The following is a 15989-nucleotide window of genomic DNA, read 5'->3' on the forward strand; positions in this document are numbered from 1 at the left end:
AGCCCAAAAATTGTTTTCTGCACCCTCGAGAACCTCGGACACGATATACATATTTTTAAAATCAAAATTTTGTGCGGCGGCCATCTTAGATTTGAAAAATGATCACCAAATCGTTCTCTGCATCCTCGAAAACCTCGGATACGATACCCATAATCTAGTTATCATACTTTTGAGCGGCGGCCATCTCGGATTTAAAAATGATCCCAAAATTGTTTTCTGCACCCTCGAGAACCTCGGACACGATATCCATTTTGCTGAAAACATAATGGTTTGCGGCAGCCCTCTTGGATTTCTAAAATGATCGCAGAATTGTTCTCTGCACCCTCGAGAACCTCGGACACGATATCCATATTTCTAGAATCATAATTTTGAGCGGCGGCCATCTTGGATTTGAAAAATGATCCCAAAATTGTTTTCTGCTCCCTCGAAAACCTCGGACACGATATCCATATTACTGAAAACATAATTTTGTGCGGCGGCCATCCTTGATTTAAAAATGATCCCAAAATTGTTTTCTGCAACTTCGAGAGCCTCGGAAACGATATCCATATTGCTGAAAACATAATTTTGTGCGGCGGCCATCTTGGATAAGAAAATTGATCACAAAATCGTTCTCAGCACCCTCGAGAACCTCGGATACGATACCCATAATTTAGTTATCATAATTTTGAGCGGCGGCCATCTTGGATTTCAAAAATGATCAAAAAAACGTTATGTGCTTTCTAGAGAACCTCGGATACGATACCCATATTTTTGTGATCATAATCTTGCACGGCGGCCATCTTGAATTTGAAAAATGATCACAAAATCGTTCTCAGCACCCTCGAAAAACTCGGATACGACACCCATAATCTAGTTATCATACTTTTGAGCGGCGGCCAACTTGGATTTAAAAATTATCCCAAAAAAAATTTTTCTGCACCCTCGAGAACCTCAGACACGATATCCGTATTGCTGAAAACATAATTGTTTTCGGCAGCCCTCTTGGATTTCAAAAATAATCACAGAATTGTTCTCTGCACCCTCAAGAACCTGGGGTACGATATCCATATTGCTGAAATCATAATTTTGTGCGGCGGCCATCTTGGATTAGAAAAATGATTACAAAATCGTTCTCAGCACCTTCGAGAATCTAGGATACGAAACCCATAATTTAGTTATCATACTTTTGAGCGGCGGCCATCTCGGATTTAAAAATGATCCCAAAATTGTTTTCTGCACCCTCGAGAACCTCGGACACGATATCCATATTGCTGAAAACATAATTTTGTGCTGCGGCCATCTTGGATTAGAAAAATGATCACAAAATCGTTCTCAGCACCCTCGAGAACCTCGGATACGATACCCATAATGTAGTTATAATAATTTTGAGCGGCGGCCATCTTGGATTTCAAAAATGATCACAAAATCGTTATGTGCACTCTCGAGAACCTCGGATACGATACCCATATTTTTGTGATCATAATCTTGCACGGCGGCCATCTTGGATTTGAAAAATGATCACAAAATCGTTCTCAGCACCCTCGAGAAACTCGGATACGATACCCATAATCTAGTTATCATACTTTTGAGCGGCGGCCATCTCGGATTTAAAAATGATCCCAAAATTGTTTTCTGCACCCTCGAGAACCTCGGACACGATATCCATATTGCGGAAAACATAATTGTTTGCGGCAGCCCTCTTGGATTTCAAAAATGATCACAGAATTGTTATCCATATTGCTGAAATCATAATTTTGTGCGGTGGCCATCTTGGATTAGAAAAATGATTACAAAATCGTTCTCAGCACCTTCGAGAATCTAGGATACGAAACCCATAATTTAGATATCATACTTTTGAGCGGCGGCCATCTCGGATTTAAAAATGATCCCAAAATTGTTTTCTGCACCCTCGAGAACCTCGGACACGATATCCATATTGCTGAAAACATAATTTTGTGCTGCGGCCATCTTGGATTAGAAAAATGATCACAAAATCGTTCTCAGCACCCTCGAGAACCTCGGATACGATACCCATAATGTAGTTATAATAATTTTGAGCGGCGGCCATCTTGGATTTCAAAAATGATCACAAAATCGTTATGTGCACTCTCGAGAACCTCGGATACGATACCCATATTTTTGTGATCATAATCTTGCACGGCGGCCATCTTGGATTTGAAAAATGATCACAAAATCGTTCTCAGCACCCTCGAGAAACTCGGATACGATACCCATAATCTAGTTATCATACTTTTGAGCGGCGGCCATCACGGATTTAAAGATGATCCCAAAATTGTTTTCTGCACCCTCGAGAACCTCGGACACGATATCCATATTGCGGAAAACATAATTGTTTGCGGCAGCCCTCTTGGATTTCAAAAATGATCACAGAATTGTTATCCATATTGCTGAAATCATAATTTTGTGCGGCGGCCATCTTGGATTAGAAAAATGATTACAAAATCGTTCTCAGCACCCTCGAGAACCTAGGATACGATGCCCATAATCTAGTTATCATACTTTTGAACGACGGCCATCTTGGATTTCAAGTATGATCACAAAATCGTTCTCAGCACCCTCAAAAACCTCGGATACGATACCCATAATGTATTTATCATACTTTTAAGCGGCGGCTATCTTCGATTTGAAAAATGATCACAAAATCGTTCTCTGCACCCTCGAGATCCTCGGACACGATACCCATAATGTAGTTATCATAATTTTGAGCGGCGGCCATCTCGGATTTAAAAATGATCCCAAAATTGTTTTCTGCACCCTCGAGAACCTTGGACACGATATCCATATTGCTAAAATCATAATTTTGTGTGACGGCCATCTTGGATTTGAAAAATGATCACCAAATCGTTGTCTGCATCCTCGAAAACCTCGGATACGATACCCATAATGTAGTTATCATACTTTTGAGCGGCGGCCATCTTGGATTTGAAAACTGATCACAAAATCGTTCTCTGCACCCTCGAGAACCTAGGATACGATACCCATAATCTAATTATCATACTTTTGAGCGGCAGCCATCTAGGATTTAAAAATGATCCCAAAATAGATTTCTGCACCCTCGAGAACCTCGGACACGATATACATATTTTTAAAATCAAAATTTTGTGCGGCGGCCATCTTAGATTTGAAAAATGATCACCAAATCGTTCTCTGCATCCTGGAAAACCTCGGATACGATACCCATAATCTAGTTATCATACTTTTGAGCGGCGGCCATCTCGGATTTAAAAATGATCCCAAAATTGTTTTCTGCACCCTCGAGAACCTCAGACACGATATCCATTTTACTGAAAACATAATGGTTTGCGGCAGCCCTCTTGGATTTCTAAAATGATCGCAGAATTGTTCTCTGCACCCTCGAGAACCTCGGACACGATATCCATATTTCTAGAATCATAATTTTGAGCGGCGGCCATCTTGGATTTGAAAAATGATCCCAAAATTGTTTTCTGCTCCCTCGAAAACCTCGGACACGATATCCATATTGCTGAAAACATAATTTTGTGCGGCGGCCATCTTGGATTAGAAAAATGATCACAAAATTGTTTTTTGCACCCTCGAGTACCTCGGACACGATATCCATATTACTGAAAACATAATTTTGTGCGGCGGCCATCCTTGATTTAAAAATGACCCCAAAATTGTTTTCTGCACCTTCGAGAGCCTCGGACACGATATCCATATTGCTGAAAACATAATTTTGTGCGGCGGCCATCTTGGATAAGAAAAATGATTACAAAATCGTTCTCAGCACCCTCGAGAACCTCGGATACGATACCCATAATTTAGTTATCATAATTTTGAGCGGCGGCCATCTTGGATTTCAAAAATGATCAAAAAAACGTTATGTGCTTTCTAGAGAACCTCGGATACGATACCCATATTTTTGTGATCATAATCTTGCACGGCGGCCATCTTGGATTTGAAAAATGATCACAAAATCGTTCTTAGCACCCTCGAGAAACTCGGATACGATACCGATAATCTAGTTATCATACTTTTGAGCGGCGGCCATCTCGGATTTAAAGATGATCCCAAAATTGTTTTCTGCACCCTCGAGAACCTCGGACACGATATCCATTTTGCTGAAAACATAATGGTTTGCGGCAGCCCTCTTGGATTTCTTAAATGATCGCAGAATTGTTCTCTGCACCCTCGAGAACCTCGGACACGATATCCATATTTCTAGAATCATAATTTTGAGCGGCGGCCATCTTGGATTTGAAAAATGATCCCAAAATTGTTTTCTGCTCCCTCGAAAACCTCGGACACGATATCCATATTGCTGAAAACATAATTTTGTGCGGCGGCCATCTTGGATTAGAAAAATGATCACAAAATTGTTTTTTGCACCCTCGAGAACCTCGGACACGATATCCATATTACTGAAAACATAATTTTGTGCGGCGGCCATCCTTGATTTAAAAATGATCCCAAAATTGTTTTCTGCACCTTCGAGAGCCTCGGAAACGATATCCATATTGCTGAAAACATAATTTTGTGCGGCGGCCATCTTGGATAAGAAAATTGATCACAAAATCGTTCTCAGCACCCTCGAGAACCTCGGATACGATACCCATAATTTAGTTATCATAATTTTGAGCGGCGGCCATCTTGGATTTCAAAAATGATCAAAAAAACGTTATGTGCTTTCTAGAGAACCTCGGATACGATACCCATATTTTTGTGATCATAATCTTGCACGGCGGCCATCTTGAATTTGAAAAATGATCACAAAATCGTTCTCAGCACCCTCGAAAAACTCGGATACGACACCCATAATCTAGTTATCATACTTTTGAGCGGCGGCCATCTCGGATTTAAAAATTATCCCAAAAAAGTTTTTTCTGCACCCTCGAGAACCTCAGACACGATATCCGTATTGCTGAAAACATAATTGTTTTCGGCAGCCCTCTTGGATTTCAAAAATGATCACAGAATTGTTCTCTGCACCCTCAAGAACCTGGGGTACGATATCCATATTGCTGAAATCATAATTTTGTGCGGCGGCCATCTTGGATTAGAAAAATGATTACAAAATCGTTCTCAGCACCTTCGAGAATCTAGGATACGAAACCCATAATTTAGTTATCATACTTTTGAGCGGCGGCCATCTCGGATTTAAAAATGATCCCAAAATTGTTTTCTGCACCCTCGAGAACCTCGGACACGATATCCATATTGCTGAAAACATAATTTTGTGCTGCGGCCATCTTGGATTAGAAAAATGATCACAAAATCGTTCTCAGCACCCTCGAGAACCTCGGATACGATACCCATAATGTAGTTATAATAATTTTGAGCGGCGGCCATCTTGGATTTCAAAAATGATCACAAAATCGTTATGTGCACTCTCGAGAACCTCGGATACGATACCCATATTTTTGTGATCATAATCTTGCACGGCGGCCATCTTGGATTTGAAAAATGATCACAAAATCGTTCTCAGCACCCTCGAGAAACTCGGATACGATACCCATAATCTAGTTATCATACTTTTGAGCGGCGGCCATCTCGGATTTAAAAATGATCCCAAAATTGTTTTCTGCACCCTCGAGAACCTCGGACACGATATCCATATTGCGGAAAACATAATTGTTTGCGGCAGCCCTCTTGGATTTCAAAAATGATCACAGAATTGTTATCCATATTGCTGAAATCATAATTTTGTGCGGTGGCCATCTTGGATTAGAAAAATGATTACAAAATCGTTCTCAGCACCTTCGAGAATCTAGGATACGAAACCCATAATTTAGTTATCATACTTTTGAGCGGCGGCCATCTCGGATTTAAAAATGATCCCAAAATTGTTTTCTGCACCCTCGAGAACCTCGGACACGATATCCATATTGCTGAAAACATAATTTTGTGCTGCGGCCATCTTGGATTAGAAAAATGATCACAAAATCGTTCTCAGCACCCTCGAGAACCTCGGATACGATACCCATAATGTAGTTATAATAATTTTGAGCGGCGGCCATCTTGGATTTCAAAAATGATCACAAAATCGTTATGTGCACTCTCGAGAACCTCGGATACGATACCCATATTTTTGTGATCATAATCTTGCACGGCGGCCATCTTGGATTTGAAAAATGATCACAAAATCGTTCTCAGCACCCTCGAGAAACTCGGATACGATACCCATAATCTAGTTATCATACTTTTGAGCGGCGGCCATCTCGGATTTAAAGATTATCCCAAAATTGTTTTCTGCACCCTCGAGAACCTCGGACACGATATCCATATTGCGGAAAAAATAATTGTTTGCGGCTGCCCTCTTGGATTTCAAAAATGATCACAGAATTGTTATCCATATTGCTGAAATCATAATTTTGTGCGGCGGCCATCTTGGATTAGAAAAATGATTACAAAATCGTTCTCAGCACCCTCGAGAACCTAGGATATGATGCCCATAATCAAGTTATCATACTTTTGAACGACGGCCATCTTGGATTTCAAGTATGATCACAAAATCGTTCTCAGCACCCTCGACAACCTCGGATACGATACCCATAATGTATTTATCATACTTTTAAGCGGCGGCTATCTTCGATTTGAAAAATGATCACAAAATCGTTCTCTGCACCCTCGAGATCCTCGGACACGATACCCATAATGTAGTTATCATAATTTTGAGCGGCGGCCATCTCGGATTTAAAAATGATCCCAAAATTGTTTTCTGCACCCTCAAGAACCTTGGACACGATATCCATATTGCTAAAATCATAATTTTGTGTGACGGCCATCTTGGATTTGAAAAATGATCACCAAATCGTTGTCTGCATCCTCGAGAACCTAGGATACGATACCCATAATCTAATTATCATACTTTTGAGCGGCAGCCATCTAGGATTTAAAAATGATCCCAAAATAGATTTCTGCACCCTCGAGAACCTCGGACACGATATACATATTTTTAAAATCAAAATTTTGTGCGGCGGCCATCTTAGATTTGAAAAATGATCACCAAATCGTTCTCTGCATCCTGGAAAACCTCGGATACGATACCCATAATCTAGTTATCATACTTTTGAGCGGCGGCCATCTCGGATTTAAAAATGATCCCAAAATTGTTTTCTGCACCCTCGAGAACCTCAGACACGATATCCATTTTACTGAAAACATAATGGTTTGCGGCAGCCCTCTTGGATTTCTAAAATGATCGCAGAATTGTTCTCTGCACCCTCGAGAACCTCGGACACGATATCCATATTTCTAGAATCATAATTTTGAGCGGCGGCCATCTTGGATTTGAAAAATGATCCCAAAATTGTTTTCTGCTCCCTCGAAAACCTCGGACACGATATCCATATTGCTGAAAACATAATTTTGTGCGGCGGCCATCTTGGATTAGAAAAATGATCACAAAATTGTTTTTTGCACCCTCGAGTACCTCGGACACGATATCCATATTACTGAAAACATAATTTTGTGCGGCGGCCATCCTTGATTTAAAAATGATCCCAAAATTGTTTTCTGCACCTTCGAGAGCCTCGGACACGATATCCATATTGCTGAAAACATAATTTTGTGCGGCCGCCATCTTGGATAAGAAAAATGATCACAAAATCGTTCTCAGCACCCTCGAGAACCTCGGATACGATACCCATAATGTAGTTATAATAATTTTGAGCGGCGGCCATCTTGGATTTCAAAAATGATCACAAAATCGTTATGTGCACTCTCGAGAACCTCGGATACGATACCCATATTTTTGTGATCATAATCTTGCACGGCGGCCATCTTGGATTTGAAAAATGATCACAAAATCGTTCTCAGCACCCTCGAGAAACTCGGATACGATACCCATAATCTAGTTATCATACTTTTGAGCGGCGGCCATCTCGGATTTAAAGATGATCCCAAAATTGTTTTCTGCACCCTCGAGAACCTCGGACACGATATCCATATTGCGGAAAACATAATTGTTTGCGGCAGCCCTCTTGGATTTCAAAAATGATCACAGAATTGTTATCCATATTGCTGAAATCATAATTTTGTGCGGTGGCCATCTTGGATTAGAAAAATGATTACAAAATCGTTCTCAGCACCCTCGAGAACCTAGGATACGATGCCCATAATCTAGTTATCATACTTTTGAACGACGGCCATCTTGGATTTCAAGTATGATCACAAAATCGTTCTCAGCACCCTCGACAACCTCGGATACGATACCCATAATGTATTTATCATACTTTTAAGCGGCGGCTATCTTCGATTTGAAAAATGATCACAAAATCGTTCTCTGCACCCTCGAGATCCTCGGACACGATACCCATAATGTAGTTATCATAATTTTGAGCGGCGGCCATCTCGGATTTAAAAATGATCCCAAAATTGTTTTCTGCACCCTCGAGAACCTTGGACACGATATCCATATTGCTAAAATCATAATTTTGTGTGGCGGCCATCTTGGATTTGAAAAATGATCACCAAATCGTTGTCTGCATCCTCGAAAACCTCGGATACGATACCCATAATGTAGTTATCATACTTTTGAGCGGCGGCCATCTTGGATTTGAAAACTGATCACAAAATCGTTCTCTGCACCCTCGAGAACCTAGGATACGATACCCATAATCTAATTATCATACTTTTGAGCGGCAGCCATCTAGGATTTAAAAATGATCCCAAAATAGATTTCTGCACCCTCGAGAACCTCGGACACGATACCCATAATCAAGTCATTATACTTTTGAGCGGCAGCCATCTAGGATTTAAAAATGATCCCAAAATAGATTTCTGCACCCTCGAGAACCTCGGACACGATATCCATATTGCTGAAAACATAATTTTGTGCGGCGGCCATCTCGGATTAGAAAAATGATCACAAAATCGTTCTCAGCACCCTCGAGAACCTCGGATACGATACCCATAATGTAGTTATCATAATTTTGAGCGGCGGCTATCTCGGATTTAAAAATGATCCCAAAATTGTTTTCTGCACACTCGAGAACCTCGGACACGATATACATATTGCTGAAAACATAATTTTTTGCGGCAGCCCTCTTGGATTTCAAAAATGATCATAGAATTGTTCTCGGCACCCTCGAGAACCTCGGACACGATATCCATATTGCTAAAATCAAAATTTTGTGCGGCGGCCATCATGGATTTAAAAAATAATCACCAAATCGTTCTCTGCACCCTCGAGAACCTCGGGTACGATATCCATATTGATAAAATCATAATTTTGTGCGGCGGCCATCTTGGATTAGAAAAATGATTACTAAATCGTTCTCAGCACCCTCGAGGACCTAGGATACGATACCCATAATCTAGTTATCATACTTTTGAGCGGCGGCCATCTCGGATTTAAAAATGATCCCAAAATTGTTTTCTGCACCATCGAGAACCTCAGACACGATATCCATATTGCTTTAAACATAATTTTGTGCGGCGGCCATCTTGGATTAGAAAATGATCACAAAATCATTCTCAGCACCCTTGAGAACCTCGGATACGATACCCATAATGAAGTTATCATACTTTTGAGTGGCGGCCATCTTGGATTTGAATAATGATCACAAAATCGATCTCTGCACTCTCAAGAACCTCGGATACGATAACCATAATGTAGTTATCATACTTTTAAGCGGCGGCTATCTTCGATTTGAAAAATGCTCTCAAAATCGTTCTCTGCACCCTCGAGAACCTCGGATACGATACCCATAATGTAGTTATCATACTTTTGAGCGGCGGCCATCTAGGATATGAATAATGATCACAAAATCGTTCTCTGCACTCTCAAGAACCTCGGGTACGATGCCCATATTTTTGTGATCATAATCTTGCATGGCGGCCCTCTTGGATTTGAAAAATGATCACAAAATCGTTCTCAGCACCCTCGAGAACCTCGGATACGATTTTTTTTTTTTATTGAATAGGAGGACAAACGAGCGTACGGGTCACCTGGTGTTCAGTGATCACCGCCGCCCACATTCTCTTGCAATACCAGAGGAATCACAAGAGCGTTGCCGGCCTTAAAGGAAGGTGTACGCGCTTTTCTTGAAGGTACCCATGTCGTATCGTCCTTGAAACACCGCACAAGGAAGCTCACTCCATAGTTTTGTAGTACGAGGGAGAAAGCTCCTTGAAAACCGCACTTTGGAGGACCGCCACACATCCAGATGGTAGGGATGAAATCCTAACTTGTGGCGTGTCGTGTGAAGGTGGAATTCGGCGGCAGGAATCAGGTTAAACTGCTCTTCGGAACACTCCCCGTGATAAATGCGGTAGAATACACACAATGATGCGATGTCTCTACGCAACGCCAAGAGATCCAGACGTTCACAGAGCACTGAGTCCCCGACAATTCGAGCTACTCTACGTTGCAGGCGGTCAAATGGATCGAGCAGATACTGGGGTGCGCCAGACCAGAGATGACAGCAATACTCCATGTGTGGCCGGACCTGCGCTTTGTAGAGCGCTAGAATGTGGGCCGGCTTGAAGTATTGCCGTGCTCTATTGATGACGCCCAGCTTCTTCGAGCCAATTTGGCTTTGCCCTCCAGATGGCCACGGAATTGGCAATCGGATCTCAAAATCGATCTCTGCACCCTCGAGAACCTCGGATACGATACCCATAATGTAGTTATCATAATTTTGAGCGGCGGCCATCTTGGATTTCAAAAATGATCACAAAATCGTTCTTCGCACTCTCGAGAACCTCGGATACGATACCCATATTTTTGTGATCATAATCTAGCATGGCGGCCATCTCGGATTTAAAAATGAGCCCAAAAATTGTTTTCTGCACCCTCGAGAACCTCGGACACGATATACATATTTTTAAAATCAAAATTTTGTGCGGCGGCCATCTTAGATTTGAAAAATGATCACCAAATCGTTCTCTGCATCCTCGAAAACCTCGGATACGATACCCATAATCTAGTTATCATACTTTTGAGCGGCGGCCATCTCGGATTTAAAAATGATCCCAAAATTGTTTTCTGCACCCTCGAGAACCTCAGACACGATATCCATTTTACTGAAAACATAATGGTTTGCGGCAGCCCTCTTGGATTTCTAAAATGATCGCAGAATTGTTCTCTGCACCCTCGAGAACCTCGGACACGATATCCATATTTCTAGAATCATAATTTTGAGCGGCGGCCATCTTGGATTTGAAAAATGATCCCAAAATTGTTTTCTGCTCCCTCGAAAACCTCGGACACGATATCCATATTGCTGAAAACATAATTTTGTGCGGCGGCCATCTTGGATTAGAAAAATGATCACAAAATTGTTTTTTGCACCCTCGAGTACCTCGGACACGATATCCATATTACTGAAAACATAATTTTGTGCGGCGGCCATCCTTGATTTAAAAATGATCCCAAAATTGTTTTCTGCACCTTCGAGAGCCTCGGACACGATATCCATATTGCTGAAAACATAATTTTGTGCGGCGGCCATCTTGGATAAGAAAAATGATCACAAAATCGTTCTCAGCACCCTCGAGAACCTCGGATACGATACCCATAATTTAGTTATCATAATTTTGAGCGGCGGCCATCTTGGATTTCAAAAATGATCAAAAAAACGTTATGTGCTTTCTAGAGAACCTCGGATACGATACCCATATTTTTGTGATCATAATCTTGCACGGCGGCCATCATGGATTTGAAAAATGATCACAAAATCGTTCTTAGCACCCTCGAGAAACTCGGATACGATACCCATAATCTAGTTATCATACTTTTGAGCGGCGGCCATCTCGGATTTAAAGATGATCCCAAAATTGTTTTCTGCACCCTCGAGAACCTCGGACACGATATCCATATTGCGGAAAACATAATTGTTTGCGGCAGCCCTCTTGGATTTCAAAAATGATCACAGAATTGTTATCCATATTGCTAAAATCATAATTTTGTGCGGCGGCCATCTTGGATTAGAAAAATGATTACAAAATCGTTCTCAGCACCCTCGAGAACCTAGGATACGATACCCATAATCTAGTTATCATACTTTTGAACGACGGCCATCTTGGATTTCAAGTATGATCACAAAATCGTTCTCAGCACCCTCGACAACCTCGGATACGATACCCATAATGTATTTATCATACTTTTAAGCGGCGGCTATCTTCGATTTGAAAAATGATCACAAAATCGTTCTCTGCACCCTCGAGAACCTCGGACACGATACCCATAATGTAGTTATCATAATTTTGAGCGGCGGCTATCTCGGATTTAAAAATGATCCCAAAATTGTTTTCTGCACCCTCGAGAACCTTGGACACGATATCCATATTGCTAAAATCATAATTTTGTGTGGCGGCCATCTTGGATTTGAAAAATGATCACCAAATCGTTCTCTGCACCCTCGAAAACCTCGGATACGATACCCATAATGTAGTTATCATACTTTTGAGCGGCGGCCATCTTGGATTTGAAAACTGATCACAAAATCGTTCTCAGCACCCTCGAGAACCTAAAATACGATACCCATAATCTAGTCATTACACTTTTGAGCGGCAGCCATCTAGGATTTAAAAATGATCCCAAAATAGATTTCTGCACCCTCGAGAACCTCGGACACGATATCCATATTGCTGAAAACATAATTTTGTGCGGCGGCCATCTCGGATTAGAAAAATGATCACAAAATCGTTCTCAGCACCCTCGAGAACCTTGGATACGATACCCATAATGTAGTTATCATACTTTTGAGCGGCGGCCATCTTGGATTTGAAAAATGATCACAAAATCATTCTCAGCACCCTCGAGAACCTCGGATACGATACCCATAATGAAGTTATCATACTTTTAAGCGGCGGCTATCTTCGATTTGAAAAATTATCTCAAAATCGTTCTCTGCACCCTCGAGAACCTCGGATACGATACCCATAATGTAGTTATCATACTTTTGAGCGGCGGCCATCTAGGATTTGAATAATGATCACAAAATCGTTCTCTGCACTCTCAAGAACCTCGGGTACGATACCCATATTTTTGTGATCATAATCTTGCATGGCGGCCCTCTTGGATTTGAAAAATGATCACAAAATCGTTCTCAGCACCCTCGAGAACCTCGGATACGATTTTTTTTTTTTATTGAATAGGAGGACAAACGAGCGTTCGGGTCACCTGGTGTTCAGTGATCACCGCCGCCCACATTCTCTTGCAACACCAGAGGTATCACAAGAGCGTTGCCGGCCTTTAAGGAAGGTGTACGCGCTTTTCTTGAAGGTACCCATGTCGTATCGTCCCGGAAACACCGCACAAGGAAGCTCACTCCATAGCTTTGTAGAACGAGGGAGAAAGCTCCTTGAAAACCGTACTTTGGAGGACGGCCACACATCCAGATGGTAGGGATGAAATCCTTACTTGTGGCGTGTCGTGTGAAGGTGGAATTCGGCGGCAGGAATCAGAATAAACTGCTCTTCGGAACACTCCCCGTGATAAATGCGGTAGAAGACACACAATGATGCGATGTCTCTACGCAACGCCAAGAGATCCAGACGTTCACAGAGCACTGAGTCCCCGACAATTCGAGCTACTCTACGTTGCACGCGGTCAAATGGATCGAGCAGATACTGGGGTGCGCCAGACCAGAGATGACAGCAATACTCCATGTGTGGCCGGACCTGCGCTTTGTAGAGCGCTAGAATGTGGGCCGGCTTGAAGTATTGCCGTGCTCTATTGATGACGCCCAGCTTCTTCGAAGCCAATTTGGCTTTGCCCTCCAGATGGCCACGGAATTGGCAATCGGATCTAAAAATCGATCTCTGCATGTAGTTATCATAAATTTGAGCGGCGGCCATCTTGGATTTCAAAAATGATCACAAAATCGTTCTGTGCACTCTCGAGAACCTCGGATACGATACCCATATTTTTGTGATCATAATCTAGCACGGCGGCCATCTCGGACTTAAAAATGAGCCCAAAAATTGTTTTCTGCACCCTCGAGAACCTCGGACACGATATACATATTTTTAAAATCAAAATTTTGTGCGGCGGCCATCTTAGATTTGAAAAATGATCACCAAATCGTTCTCTGCATCCTCGAAAACCTCGGATACGATACCCATAATCTAGTTATCATACTTTTGAGGGGCGGCCATCTCGGATTTAAAAATGATCCCAAAATTGTTTTCTGCACCCTCGAGAACCTCGGACACGATATCCATATTGCTGAAAACATAATGGTTTGCGGCGGCCCTCTTGAATTTCTAAAATGATCGCAGAATTGTTCTCTGCACCCTCGAGAACCTCGGACACGATATCCATATTTCTAGAATCATAATTTTGAGCGGCGGCCATCTTGGATTTGAAAAATGATCCCAAAATTGTTTTCTGCTCCCTCGAAAACCTCGGACACGATATCCATATTGCTGAAAACATAATTTTGTGCGGCGGCCATCTTGGATTAGAAAAATGATCACAAAATTGTTTTTTGCACCCTCGAGAACCTCGGACACGATATCCATATTACTGAAAACATAATTTTGTGCGGCGGCCATCCTTGATTTAAAAATGATCCCAAAATTGTTTTCTGCACCTTCGAGAGCCTCGGAAACGATATCCATATTGCTGAAAACATAATTTTGTGCGGCGGCCATCTTGGATAAGAAAATTGATCACAAAATCGTTCTCAGCACCCTCGAGAACCTCGGATACGATACCCATAATTTAGTTATCATAATTTTGAGCGGCGGCCATCTTGGATTTCAAAAATGATCAAAAAAACGTTTTGTGCTTTCTAGAGAACCTCGGATACGATACCCATATTTTTGTGATCATAATCTTGCACGGCGGCCATCTTGAATTTGAAAAATGATCACAAAATCGTTCTCAGCACCCTCGAAAAACTCGGATACGACACCCATAATCTAGTTATCATACTTTTGAGCGGCGGCCATCTCGGATTTAAAAATGATCCCAAAAAAGTTTTTTCTGCACCCTCGAGAACCTCAGACACGATATCCGTATTGCTGAAAACATAATTGTTTTCGGCAGCCCTCTTGGATTTCAAAAATGATCACAGAATTGTTCTCTGCACCCTCAAGAACCTGGGGTACGATATCCATATTGCTGAAATCATAATTTTGTGCGGCGGCCATCTTGGATTAGAAAAATGTTTACAAAATCGTTCTCAGCACCTTCGAGAATCTAGGATACGAAACCCATAATTTAGTTATCATACTTTTGAGCGGCGGCCATCTCGGATTTAAAAATGATCCCAAAATTGTTTTCTGCACCCTCGAGAACCTCGGACACGATATCCATATTGCTGAAAACATAATTTTGTGCTGCGGCCATCTTGGATTAGAAAAATGATCACAAAATCGTTCTCAGCACCCTCGAGAACCTCGGATACGATACCCATAATGTAGTTATAATAATTTTGAGCGGCGGCCATCTTGGATTTCAAAAATGATCACAAAATCGTTATGTGCACTCTCGAGAACCTCGGATACGATACCCATATTTTTGTGATCATAATCTTGCACGGCGGCCATCTTGGATTTGAAAAATGATCACAAAATCGTTCTCAGCACCCTCGAGAAACTCGGATACGATACCCATAATCTAGTTATCATACTTTTGAGCGGCGGCCATCTCGGATTTAAAGATGATCCCAAAATTGTTTTCTGCACCCTCGAGAACCTCGGACACGATATCCATATTGCGGAAAACATAATTGTTTGCGGCAGCCCTCTTGGATTTCAAAAATGATCACAGAATTGTTATCCATATTGCTGAAATCATAATTTTGTGCGGCGGCCATCTTGGATTAGAAAAATGATTACAAAATCGTTCTCAGCACCCTCGAGAACCTAGGATACGATGCCCATAATCTAGTTATCATACTTTTGAACGACGGCCATCTTGGATTTCAAGTATGATCACAAAATCGTTCTCAGCACCCTCGACAACCTCGGATACGATACCCATAATGTATTTATCATACTTTTAAGCGGCGGCTATCTTCGATTTGAAAAATGATCACAAAATCGTTCTCTGCACCCTCGAGATCCTC

Source organism: Leptidea sinapis, chromosome 19 (assembly GCF_905404315.1).
Source record: "Leptidea sinapis chromosome 19, ilLepSina1.1, whole genome shotgun sequence".
Taxonomy (NCBI): domain Eukaryota; kingdom Metazoa; phylum Arthropoda; class Insecta; order Lepidoptera; family Pieridae; genus Leptidea; species Leptidea sinapis.